The sequence below is a fragment of the Zea mays genome, chromosome 7 (genome assembly GCF_902167145.1).
Source record: "Zea mays cultivar B73 chromosome 7, Zm-B73-REFERENCE-NAM-5.0, whole genome shotgun sequence".
Taxonomy (NCBI): Eukaryota; Viridiplantae; Streptophyta; class Magnoliopsida; order Poales; family Poaceae; genus Zea; species Zea mays.
Window position 1 is genome coordinate 63342031 of NC_050102.1, and position 13436 is coordinate 63355466.

Genomic DNA, 13436 nt, shown 5'->3' on the forward strand with positions numbered 1-13436 from the left:
TCTACGATCTCTCGGCTTAATCCAGGCATCTCAGTATAATTCTAAGCAAAGCAATCTGAATATTCCTTCAATAGACCGATCATCTCATTTCTAGGATCGGTCTCCAAGGTCTTGTTTACAAAAGTCGGCCTTGGAGTTTTACTATCTCCTATGTCAATCGCCTCCAAAGGATCGGCCGATGTAAACCCCTGTCCTAGTTTATCAAGATCTCTAAATTCCTCTATCATGTCCCCCACAGAGGAATCAGATGATCTTTGTGTGATGGCGGGCTTTTCGGTCTCAGGGACCGGATCATCCGTGACACTGTCTTTACGTTGCGGTAGATGTTTGGTCTTAAGGTCCGAACTGTTTTGTGAAAGACCAGACCATCCGGCCTTAGAAGCCAAACTATCTGTGACCAAAGACTCATGAACTTTATGTGTACTCACCATTTAAACTTTATTTAGGATTTAGCCGATTCTTCATCGGCTCTAGCATTACAGGAATGAAACCCTTCTTATCTATACTTATGAACTGATAATCAGAAAAATCTACTCCTGTGAGACATGTAGCAGTCTCATAAGTCCAGAGTACAGGGGCATCAGCCACAGCGATACAGGCCGATACATCAGCATGTACTTGTTCTACATCATCGCCTACCCATTGTATCAACATTTGATGTAATGCAGACGGTATACATTGATTGGCATGAATCCAATCTCTGCCTAGGATTAAATTGTAATTTCCTTCTACATCAGCGACGAAGAATGCAGCAGCAAGGGTCTTAGTCCCGATGGTTAATTCAACGGACGTGACTCCCCTGGCTTTGATCGAACTATCAGTTCCAACACCGCTGAGGGTCATGTTGGTCTTGACAAGTTCGTCATCTTGTTTACCTAATTTTCTGTATAATGAATAAGGCATTAGATTTACAGCCGCCCCTCCATCTACCAACATCTTAGCAATCGGTATCCCATCAATATGACCGTGCACGAAGAGCGGCTTTAAATGATTTACCGATTCCTTTGGTTTAGTAAAGGCGACTTCTTTAGGACCAAAATTAAACTGGGCGACAACAGGTTCATCGTCGCCGACAATAGTACAATCGGTGGAAAATGTAATAATATTCACGTCCATACCTGGGCGCTCTGGAGAAGCCTCGTAGTCGACCAGGTCTTCTTCAAGTAGGTCGTCTTCTTCCATTGACGTCGGCGTGTCGTCAGAGACTTCCTGGTGAACGGCGGATGGTCCGCGCACAAGGGTCGGACGGTCCGCGCCTGATGCAGGTTGTCCAGAGGCTTCCTGGTGAAGGACGGACGGTCCGCGCGCAGGGACCGGACGGTCCGTGCCTGGTGCAGATTGTCCAGCCTTGTTGGCCGAGCAATCTGCCATACCTGCAGGGTGCTGCACAAATGTTGTTTGATTTTCTATTTTTGTGGCCGTTTGTTTTTCTTCAACGGCCTTTGGTCTCCATTTCTTTTGCGGTGGCGGGTACTGTGGATGTGTGTCATTGAATATCTTTTCCGCCTCCGTCTCTTGGCTCTCCTTTGCTCTTAGGCGTTGTAACTTCCGCTTTTGGGACCGTCTCAATCCCGCTGGGCACCATCGAGGCATGGAGTATTTCGGATCGGCTGTTTTGATGGTAGCCGTATCTTCTTTTTTGGTTGTGTTGGCCGACTCACCAAAAATCATCGGCCCTTTATTATCTTCCTGTATGACAACATCTGCAGTGCCTATTTTGATGATTTCCTTTTTTGTTGTTCTTTGAGTTGCTGCAGGCATATGCCCCCCTACCGGATTGGTCGGCCTTGGAGGCCGAGTACTCCGACAATCTTGTTGGGCCTGTGCCTGGTGACCGGTTTCAGCAGCGCTCAATCGGTCTTGTACTGGCGGTGCCAACCTGTCGAATACAGATGTTTGTGGTGCCCTTGAAGCAGGGTACTGTGGCATCCCAAATGAATATGGTGGCATGCCCCACATTTGATTTGGAACATATGGTGGAGGCATGTATGTGTATGGATATGGCATAGGTGGATATGGAGATGGAGGTGTCCATGCAGGTATGTTAGGTCTCAATTGCACAGTGTGACCTTTCATTTCTTCCGATTGGTGAGGTAGTCCAATCGGCTTTACCTGACGTTGCTCATGAACAGGTGAGCGGGATCGCTTTGCTGGCCGGTCATTGGGGCCGGCCTTCTTTTTCACATATTTGGACAACAATTGATCGAAAGTTGGGCCGGATCTGACCAGCCGACCAGCTGCTTTAAATGTATTTGTTTTCCACGTACCTATCTCTGGTCGTCGTGGTTTGAATGTACGTGGTCGTTGTGGGTCTTGAGTGTCGCCGGACCGTCCGCCAGAGGTCTTCGGACCGTCCGGAGAAGCTTCAGACCGTCCGCGTCTAGATGGCGGACCGTCCGCGATGCGCAGAATGGGTTCTTGCGTCTGTCTCCCTGTCTGTGTTTGCCCCCCAGTGCCAGAGGCTGTGATGGTCACCTTCAGGGTCTCCCCTCCATCAGGAGTCTTCTCGGCCACCACTTTCCTGCAAGAAATTTTATGATTCCCACCGGCCTCTCTTGCATTGCCGATGACTATCTCTTTGCCTTTGCCTTCATCGGCTGTGTTTGGCCGAGTCAGGACTTTCTTGCCCTCAAAGTCGATCATGTTCATCGGAAAGGGCTCCGTGTCCACTTGCATTTCTTGAAATTTCAATCGTCCTTCGTTAATGGCCGATTGAATCTGTCGACGGAATACATTACAATCATTAGTGGCATGAGAAAATGAGTTATGCCACTTGCAGTATGCACGACGTTTTAGCTCGTCGGGGGATGGAACAATGTGATTTATTTTGATGTTGCCATTTTTGAGTAACTCATCAAATATTTCATCACATTTACCAACATTAAATGTAAACTTGACCTCCTCTTGGCATTTCTTTTGAACCGGCTGTAAGGAAGAACAAGCCGAAGATTTAGCCTGCTTTGGCCAAACCATTTTAGAAGCATATATTTCTGTTGACTCGTCATCCGAGCTACTTTGATCACACTCTACTATGTGGACATTGTGATGAACGGTTTTGGCAATCTCTTTGCTTCGGCTTTCACAGGCCAAAGCTCTCTGGTGTAATTGTGCTAACGTGAAAAATTGGATGCCTTCTAATCTTTCTTTTAAATAATATCATAGTCCATTAAAGGCTAATCCTGCTAGCTGTTTTTCTGCTAAGTGTATTTGGAAGCATCGGTTTCTTGTATCTTGGAACCTCCGGATATATTCATTAACCGATTCATCCTTCCCCTGCCGCAGGGCCGCTAAGTCTACCAAATCTAACTCAGAGTCACCGGAGAAAAAGTGGTCATGAAATTTTTGTTCTAAACCCCCCCCCATGATGAAATAGAATTAGGAAGTAAAGTGGCGTACCACGCGAACGTGGTTCCTGTTAAAGATAATGAAAATAAACGTACACGAAATGCTTCCGTGTCGGCCAATTCTCCTAATTGTGCTGAAAACTGGCCTATGTGTTCGCGCGTGTTTTTTCCTTGGTCACCCGAAAATTTTGCGAATTCGGGTATCCTAGTTCCCTGTGGGTATGGGTGGTGATCAAATCGGCTGTCATAAGGTTTCCAATATGATTGCCCCCCAGGGACCATGCTTATTCCGAGCTTATCTCGGAACGCCCTGGCTATTTCCTCCCTTACTATATCAATGGCAGCCGGTGCAAGACCACCGGCTCTCTGATCAAACATAGGTGGGGTTGGCTGAAAATTAGCGTGTTGTCTTCCCTCCCACTGGTTATGTGGTGCATTGCCACTTGCCCTATATGGTTCATAGGTTTTATCGTTCCTTTCCGACCTTCTAGGTGGGGCCGGAAAGCTTCCCTGGGCTCGGGATCTTGAATTAATGGGTTGATGCATTGCATAGTGTGATGGGAAGTGTTGCTAGGACGGGTGAGGATTCAGGTAACAATCATCCTCAAAAAGGTCATGTGTGGATTGTCCGGACATTGGTCCGGACCGTCCATGATTATATGCGGACCGTCCGTCGTTGTACGCAGACCGTCCGATTGGGTAGCTCAGATTCTTGCCATATGTGGTGGCTCGGGTGCATGTTTGGGTAACTCATTAAAATTGGGCCCGGCTGTGGCTGGCCCGGACGGTCCGCGATCACGGGCGGACGGTCCGGACATGTGCAGATCGGCTGATTTACTGCCGATTTGCTGTTGCTCAGGGTATGTGTCCATCAGCATCCCATAAAGGGGTTGGTCGTGACAACCTATATCCGATGTATTACGTGTGTTACCCCCTAACTCAACCTCGTGCGAAGGAAAATTTGCAATGCTAGATTTATCAAATGCACGTGCTAGTCTCCTATAGTCGTTTTGCATACCCCCTATGATACTTTGCATTTGTTCTCGCTGTTCATCTACATAATTCTTAAGAGATTGCAGCTCGTTTGTGTTACTTACATTGGGGATATCTGGTGTGGGTCGAAGCGAAGCCGGATCCGTCGCTCGATGTCGGACGACCTTGTTGTTCCTATCCACTTTGAAGTTGGCCAAGAACTTTGCTTTTGCCTCCTGGATCATCTGCTCCTTGTGCTCCTCGAACTGGAGCTGTTCGTCAGCCGGCAAGGTCTCCCAAGTCGGCTCTACGATGTTGCTTGGGGAAATATCAGAGCTATCCCTTGAACCGACCATTGAGGGCCGATTTGATGAGTCTATATTTGTTGTCCCCAGCGGAGTCGCCAAAAAGTATGTTGACGACTTTTTGGAGCGCCAAACACTCAACAATAACCGTGGCGGTGCCCTCTGCACAGGGGCGGATGGTCCGCGCACAGGGGCCGGACAGTCCGCGGCCTGGTGCGAGGCGCGGTGGTGCTCTCTACCCAGGGGCGGACGGTCCGTGCGTAGGGGCCGGACAGTCCGCAGCCTGGTGCAAGGCTAGGGCTCCTGCCTAACGGTCGGACGGTCCGCGCCCTGTGGCCGGACGGTCCGCGCGTACGCAGGGGCGGTGGAAGATCGCCGGCGGCGCCTGGATCTCGCTCCCGGGAGGGACCCCGTCGGGGAGGAGAGATCCTAGGAGTTGTCTAGGCTCGGGCCGGCCGACCTAGACTCCTCTAATCGACGTAGAGTCGAAGAGAAGCGGAGAATTTGGGGATCGAGAGGCTAAACTAGAACTAGACTAGAACTACTCCTAATTGTACTGGAAATACATGCGAAATAGAAGTTGTATTGATTCGATTGATGATCTCAAATCGGCTGTATACCTCTCTATTTATAGAGGAGGGGGCTGGACCCTTTACACAACTGAATTCCGAGCTAATTCCGCGAATCTAGCTAACAACCGTAGCACAAAACTCGGAACCCTAATCTACTCTGCGCACGCGCGGACCGTCCGGCCCACGGGCGCGGACTGTCCGGACCGTGGACTGTCCGACCTCAGGGCCGGACCGTCCGCACGCTCAATTTGGTGCCAAACAGGTGGCAATTCTCACGATCCGCTTGTGCTAACTCCTGGTAGTTAGGGTGCCTGGCCACTAAGAACTCAAGGGGGGTTGACGGCACTCGGTCCCACATATAGGCTGAGGTAAGGCGATGGGATCGGCTAGCTGGTTCGGTGGGGGTTGGTTACACGCTCGTGATTCACGGGGGGGGGGGAGGGGGTTCTGTTGGGATCGCGCCACGCAGGGAAGATGCACAGTGGACGGGCCCACGTAGCAGTGTCGGTGTCGGGTTTTTGGGGCCAGCTGCGAACCGTGTGCGCGAGAGGGCCAAAGCACAAGGGGCTGACAGGAGGCCCCCGCCTTGCCGAGCTGGGCCGCCGCGTGCGGAGTGGAAACTAGGCCAAGGTGAGTGGCATTTGGCCTAGTGAGGTTTGTTTTATTTTTTTTTTCTTTTTAATTTTTCCTTTCCCAATCCAACTTCAAATTTGAAATTCAGATTTGATTATGAATTTTGACCATAATTCAAATGCACAAATAAAAAGTCTCTTAGCATGGATGCATTCATCATTTTGTTATAATAATAATAATTATTATCATTATATATATATTTACTTACCATTTGTTTGAAGTAGCATGTATAAACAACAAAACACAACTCCAAATAAATTTTAATATACTTTCCAAGTGATAAGGGCTAACTAACTTCCTTGATGCCATATTTAGGGTTTACAAATCCTACCCCCATTAAAAATAATCTTGACCTCAAGATAACGACAGGCTAAAAAAAGGTGGGAAAATTCTACTCATAACTCATCTTCCTGTTCCCAGGTAGCTTCATCTTCTGCATGATGACTCCATTGTACCTTACACATTTTAATCACTTTGTTTCTGGTAACTCGGGTCTGGGTATCAATGATCTTAAGGGATATTCCGTGTAGGTTAGTTCACCCTGCACACTGAGTTCCTCCATAGGTAGTTGCTCTTCTAGCACCCTGAGGCACTTCTTCAACTGGGATACATGGAATACATGTACATCAGTCAGATGGTTGGGTGACTCCACTTGATAACTTCCTCATACCCTGAATTGGTGACACCTTCAGGTACACGTGATCACCTTCCTAAAACTCTAACTGTCTTCTTCGGGTATCTGCATAGCTTTTCTGCCTTGACTGTGCTGTTCTCAGGTTCTCCCTTATTATCCGAACTTGTTCTTCTGCCTCTTGTATAATTTCTTGTCCAAAGAACTACCTTTCACCAGTCTGATCTCAATACAGCGAGGTTCTACACTTCCTCCCATATAATGCCTCAAACGGGGACATCTTCAAGCTGGATTGGTAACTGTTATTATAGGGGAACTCCACGTAGGGTAAGCTCTTGTCCCAACTGCCACCATGCTTAAGAGCACAAGCTCTCAACATATCCTCTAGCACATGATTTGTTCTTTCAGTTTGACTATCTGTTTGAGGATGATAGACTGAACTAAAGTTCAATTTTGTATCCATACTCTCATGCAAACTCTTCCAAAATCGGGAAGTAAACTGAGATCCCTATTCAGAAACTATCTTCTTAGGTACCCCATGTAGGCACACAATCCAAGACATATATAACTCTGCCAGTAGAGTGCCCTTATAGGTGGTCTTGACCGGAATGAAGTGAGCTACCTTGGTTAATCTGACCACAATCACCCATATGGAGTCATAACCCTTCGGGGTGCGAGGCAACCCGACTATGAAATCCATACCAATTTCTTCCCACTTCCATTCAGGTACTTGTAACGGATGGAGTAATCCAGCTGGTCTCTGATGTTCAACCTTTTACCCTTTGACAAACATCACATACAACCACATGTGCAGCGACATCCCTTTTCAGACCATACCACCGGTACTTCTGTTTCAGATCCTGATACATCTTGGTACTACTAGGATGAATAAAATAGGTGGAGTCATGGGCTTTGTCACACCTGGTTTTGAAAGGTAAACCGAATGTGAACCATGTACATGCCAGGATCAGAACTCATGTACACAGCGTTTTGGTAAACAAGGGTAAGGGAAATACAAACTAGTCAATCCTTAAGTTTTAGTAATGTAATGCGGGACTGAGAGCACCTAGAGGGGGGGGGGTGAATAGGTGATCCTGTAAAATTCAATGCTAAATAGCCACAAGCTTGGTTATAAAGATGTTAATGCAATAGAACCAAGTGACTATAGAGCGAGCTCTTGTGAATCACAATAATAACAGAAAAAGACAACACAAGGGACACAATGGTTTATCCCGTGGTTCGGCCAAGTATAACACTTGCCTACCTCTACGTTGTGGCGTCCCAATGGACGAGGGTTGCACTCAACCCCTTTCAAGTGATCCTATGATCAACTTGAATACCACGGTATTCTTCCTTATAGTTTTCTTCCCGTTTGCGAGGAATCTCCACAAGTTGGAGCCTCTCGCCCTTACAAAATTGATCACAAAGAAAGCACGGAGTAAGGTTGGGAAGAGCAACGCACACTAGAATTAAATCCACACTTCAAACACGCACACAAGTGAGAAGATGAGCACACAAAACACGGCGGGGAGTTTACAACTCGAAAAGTGCTCCAATCTCAAGAACGATGAACGATTGCATGAAAGTGAGGACTAGAAGTCTTGGAATGCTTAGAGTGTGCTTGGGTGACTCCTCCATGCGTCTAAGGGTCCCTTTTATAGCCCCAAGGCAGCTAGGAACCGTTGGAGGCCAACAAGGAAGGCCAAAGTTTCCTTCTGTCGGGTGGCGCACCGGACAGTCCTTGTGCGGATCTCCTTCCTAATTTAGCGCAAATGACCGTTGCAGCGCCGTGGCAGTTGGCGCACCGGACACTGTCCGGTGCCCCCTGCCGACTGTTGGCGCGGGCCACGCGTCTCCCGCAAATTCTCCCGAGAGCGGCCTGTTCACCAGAGTCCAGCCTGGCGCACCGGACACTGTCTGGTGTGCCAAGCTGAGCTGTAATTTGGCTGTACCAAGCCAAGTCTTTTGCATCTCTTTTCTTTTCTTCTTTTGTTTGTTTCTAACACTTAGACAAAATATGTTAGTACTCAAAACAATGTACTAAGTCTAGAAACGTACCTCGTTACATGATTTGCACCTTTTTGCTCGTTTGGCACACAATATCTCATTCACTATGTGTTGGACACTTAATCATCAAAACATTATAGAAATGGCCCAAGGGCACATTTCCCTTTCAATCTCCCCCTTTTTGGTGATTTATGCCAACACATCAAAAAGCAATGCAAAACATGCAACATTGATTTAAATTGAAGACCAAATTGTTTTTGACTCTAATTTGGCATATTTGGATCATTCTTCGCCACCACTTGGTTTGTTTTTGCAAATCAAATTCATTTTCCTATCTCTAAGTCAAACTCACTTGTTTGGGCATTGAGAGAGATAATCCAAGAGTGAAAATGATCAAGATCCAAAAACTCCCCCTTTTCCCATAATCATAAATTCTCCCCACACGAGACCGAATTTTGACAATAAGAGTATTTTGACAAATCAAAAAAAATTCTAACTTTACTATTTTCAAAATTCTCAAGTGGTAGCTGATCCATTTGCTTTGGCCTTAATTTCTCCCCCTTTGGCATCAAGAACCAAAACGGGATCATTATTGGCCCTTTAACCCCATTGCCTCACCAAAATCGTCAGTTAAGAGCAAAAAGGCAATAAGATCATAAGAATGAACTTGGAGGTGAGTACACTAATACCGGAGTGCAGTGGAAGTCTTTGCATGGTCCAAGTTCACCTTTCCCTTTCAATTCACCTTTGAGACTACATTAAGTAAACTCAAACACAAATGTTAGTCTCAAAGGGTCAAGTTGTAGCACTTCTCCCCCTAAATATGTGCATCACTCACACATGGACTTGTGAGGTCCGGGGATTCCTTGCACAACTTGAGCACCATAAATAAACAACAAATCTCATAAATGTAAAAATAACATGATCAAAAGCGTAAAACACATGTATGCTACAGATCAATCCATGTTACGTGAATCTAAGACATTTAGCTCACTACGCAGCCTACAAAAGGTTTTCTCATCTAAAGGCTTGGTAAAGATATCGACTAGCTGGTTCTCGGTGCTAATATGGAACACCTCGATATCTCCCTTTTACTGGTGGTCTCTCAGAAAGTGATGCCGGATGTCTATGTGCTTAGTGCGGCTGTGTTCAACAGGATTATCCGCCATGCGGATTGCACTCTCATTGTCACATAGGAATGGGACTTTGCTTAGATTGTAGCCAAAGTCCCGGAGGGTTTGCCTCATCCAAAGTAGTTGCGCGCAACACTGTCCTGCAGCAACATACTCGGCCTCAGCGGTGGATAGGGCAACAGAGGTTTGTTTCTTAGAACTCCAAGACACCAGGGACCTTCCTAGGAATTGGCACGTCCCTGATGTACTCTTCCTATCAACCTTGCACCTAGCATAATCAGAGTCTGAATATCCAATCAAGTCAAAGGTAGACCCCTTTGGATACCAGATCCTGAAGCAAGGCATAGCAACTAAATATCTAAGAATCCACTTAACGGCCACAAGGTGACACTCCCTTGGGTCGGATTGAAATCTAGCACACATGCATACGCTAAGCATAATATCCGTTCTACTAGCACATAAATAAAGCAATGACCCTATCATAGACCGGTATGTCTTTTGATCAACGGACTTACCTCCTTTGTTGAGGTCGACATGTCCGTCGGTTCCCATAGGTGTCTTCGTGGGCTTGGTGTCCTTCATCCCAAACCTCTTGAGAAGATCTTGAGTGTACTTCGTTTGGGAGATGAAGGTGCCGTCCTTGAGTTGATTCACTTGGAACCCAAGGAAGTAGTTCAACTCGCCCATCATTGACATCTCAAACTTTTGAGTCATCACCCTGCTAAACTCCTCACAAGACTTTTGGTTAGTAGAACCAAATATTATGTCATCGACATAAATTTGGCACACAAAAAGGTCACCGTCACAAGTCTTAGTGAAAAGACTGGGATCGGCTTTCCCAACCTTGAAAGAATTAGCAATTAAGAAATCTCTAAGGCATTCATACCATGCTCTTGGGACTTGCTTAAGTCCATAGAGCGCCTTAGAGAGCTTACATACATAGTCGGGGTACCTGTTATCTTCAAAGCCAGGGGGTTGTTCCACATACACCTCCTCCTTGATTGGCCCGTTGAGGAAAGCGCTCTTCACATCCATTTGAAATAACCTGAAAGAGTGATGAGCGGCATAGGCTAATAATATTCTAATAGACTCTAGCCTAGCCACAGGAGCAAAGTCTCCTCGAAATCCAAACCTGCAACTTGGGCATAACCTTTTGCCACAAGTTGAGCCTTGTTTCTTGTCACCACCCCGTGCTCATCTTGCTTGTTGCGGAACACCCACTTGGTTCCCACAATGTTTTGCTTTGGACGTGGCACCAGGCTCCAAACTTCATTCCTCTTGAAGTTGTTGAGCTCTTCCTGCATGGCCAACACCTAGTCTGGATCTTGCAAGGCTTCTTCTACCCTGAAAGGCTCAATAGAAGAGACAAACGAGTAATGCTCACAAAAATTAGCTAATCTTGAGCGAGTAGTTACTCCCTTGCTTATGTCACCTAGAATCTGATCGACGGGGTGATTTCTTTGAATCGTCGCTCTGACTTGAGTTGGAGGGGCCTGTGGTGCTTCTTCCTCCAAAACTTGTTCTTCTTGCGCTCCCCCTTGATCACATGCCTCTTCTTGAGGAACCTGTTCATCATATTGAGTTGGGTGGTGCACCATCATTGAGGAAGAAGTTTGATCTTGTTCTTGTTGTTCCTGTGGTCGCACATCTCCAATCGCCATGGTGCGTATTGCGGCCGTCGGAACATCATCTTCATCTATATCATCAAGATCAACATGCTCTCTTGGAGAGCCATTAGACTCATCAAATACAACGTCGCTAGAGACTTCAACCAAACCCGATGATTTGTTGAAGACTCTATATGCCTTTGTATTTGAGTCATACCGTAGTAAAAACCCTTCTATAGCTTTGGGAGCAAATTTGGAATGTCTACCTTTCTTCACCAGAATGTAGCATTTGCTCCCAAATACACGAAAGTAAGATACATTGGGTTTGTTACCGATAAGAAGTTCATACGAGGTATTCTTGAGGAGGCGATGAAGGTAGAGCCGGTTTATGGCATGGCAGGCTGTGTTCACAGCTTCCGACCAAAACCACTCAGGCGTCTTGAACTTTCCAAGCATCGTCCTTGCCATGTCGATAAGCGTCCTGTTCTTCCTCTCTACCACACCATTTTGCTGTGGTGTGTAGGGAGCGGAGAACTTGTGCTTGATGCCTTCTTCCTCAAGATGCTCCTCCACTTGAAGATTCTTGAACTCAGACCCGTTGTCACTTCTTATCTTTTTACCTTGAGCTCAAATTCATTTTGAGCCCTCCTTAGAAAGCGCTTGAGGGTCCCTTGGGTTTCTGATTTATCTTGCAAAAAGAACACCCAAGTGAAGCGGGAAAAGTCATCTACAATTACAAGACCATACTTACTTCCCCCGATGCTAAGGTAGGTGACGGGTCCAAAGAGGTCCATTTGAAGAAGCTCCAGTGGTCTTGACGTTGTCATCACATTCTTGCTGTGATGAGTGCTTCCCACCTGTTTCCCTGTTTGACAAGCTACACAAGGTCTATCTTTTTCGATGCAGACATTGGTTAGTCCTAACACATGTTCTCCCTTTAGAAGTTTATGAAGGTTCTTCATCCCAACATGTGCTAGACGGCAATGCCACAGCCAACCCATGCTAGTCTTAGCTATTAAGCATGCATCTAGATCGGCCTCCTCTTTCGAAAAATCAACTAAGTAGAGTTTGCCATCTAATACACCCTTAAACGCTAATGAACCATCACTCCTTCTAAAGACAGAAACATCAACATTTGTAAACAAACAATTGTAGCCCATGTGGCACAATTGACTTACAGACAGGAGATTATACCCTAATGACTCTACTAAGAATACATTTGAAATGGAGTGTTCGCTTGTGATGGCTATCTTTCCCAAACCTTTAACCTTGCCTTGGTTCCCATCTCCAAAAATAATCGTATCCTAGGAATCCTTGTTCTTGACGTAGGAGGTGAACATCTTCTTCTCCCCCGTCATGTGGTTTGTGCATCCGCTGTCGATAATCCAGCTTGAGCCCCCGGATGCATAAACCTGCAAGGCAAATTAGGCTTGGGTTTTAGGTACCCAAATCTTGTTGGGTCCTACAAGGTTAGTCACAATAGCTTTTGGTACCCAAATACAAGCCTTGTCTCCTTTGCATTTGGATCCCAATTTTCTAGCAACCACTTTTTCATTTTTACATGAAAGTACAAATGTAGTGTTGCAAGCATGAAAGGCAGTGGTAGGTCTATTACACATTTTCTTAGGAGCATGAGACACAAAATTTCTCCTAGGCCTACCATTAAAATTAGAGCTTGAAGCAAACATAGCATGTGAATCACAAGCATCATGATCATATCTCCTATTATGACTAGCAATTTTCCTATTACACATAAAAGTATGATTCTTTTGATTACAACTAGCCATAGGGGCCTTCCCTTTCTCCTTGTTGGGAATGGGAGCCCTTTGGCTTGTTAAGTTCTTGGCTTCCTTTCGAAAGCCATGTCCATCCTTAATTTAGGGGTGTCTACCAATTGTGTAGGCATCCCTAGCAAACTTTAATTTATCAAAATCTATCTTGCAAGTCTTAAGTTGAGCATTAAGACTTGCCACTTCATCATTTAATTTAGTAATGGATGCAAGATGTTCATTACAAGCATTAATATTAAAATCTTTGCATCTATTGCAAATTACAACATGTTCCACACATGAACTAGATTTATTAGCTACTTCTAGCTTAGCATTTAAATCATCATTAACACTCTTTAAGTTAGACACAGTTTCATAACAAGCAGATAACTCAGAAGATAGCATTTCATTCCTTTTAACCTCTAAAGCAAGAGATTTTTGCACACTAAGAAACATATAATGC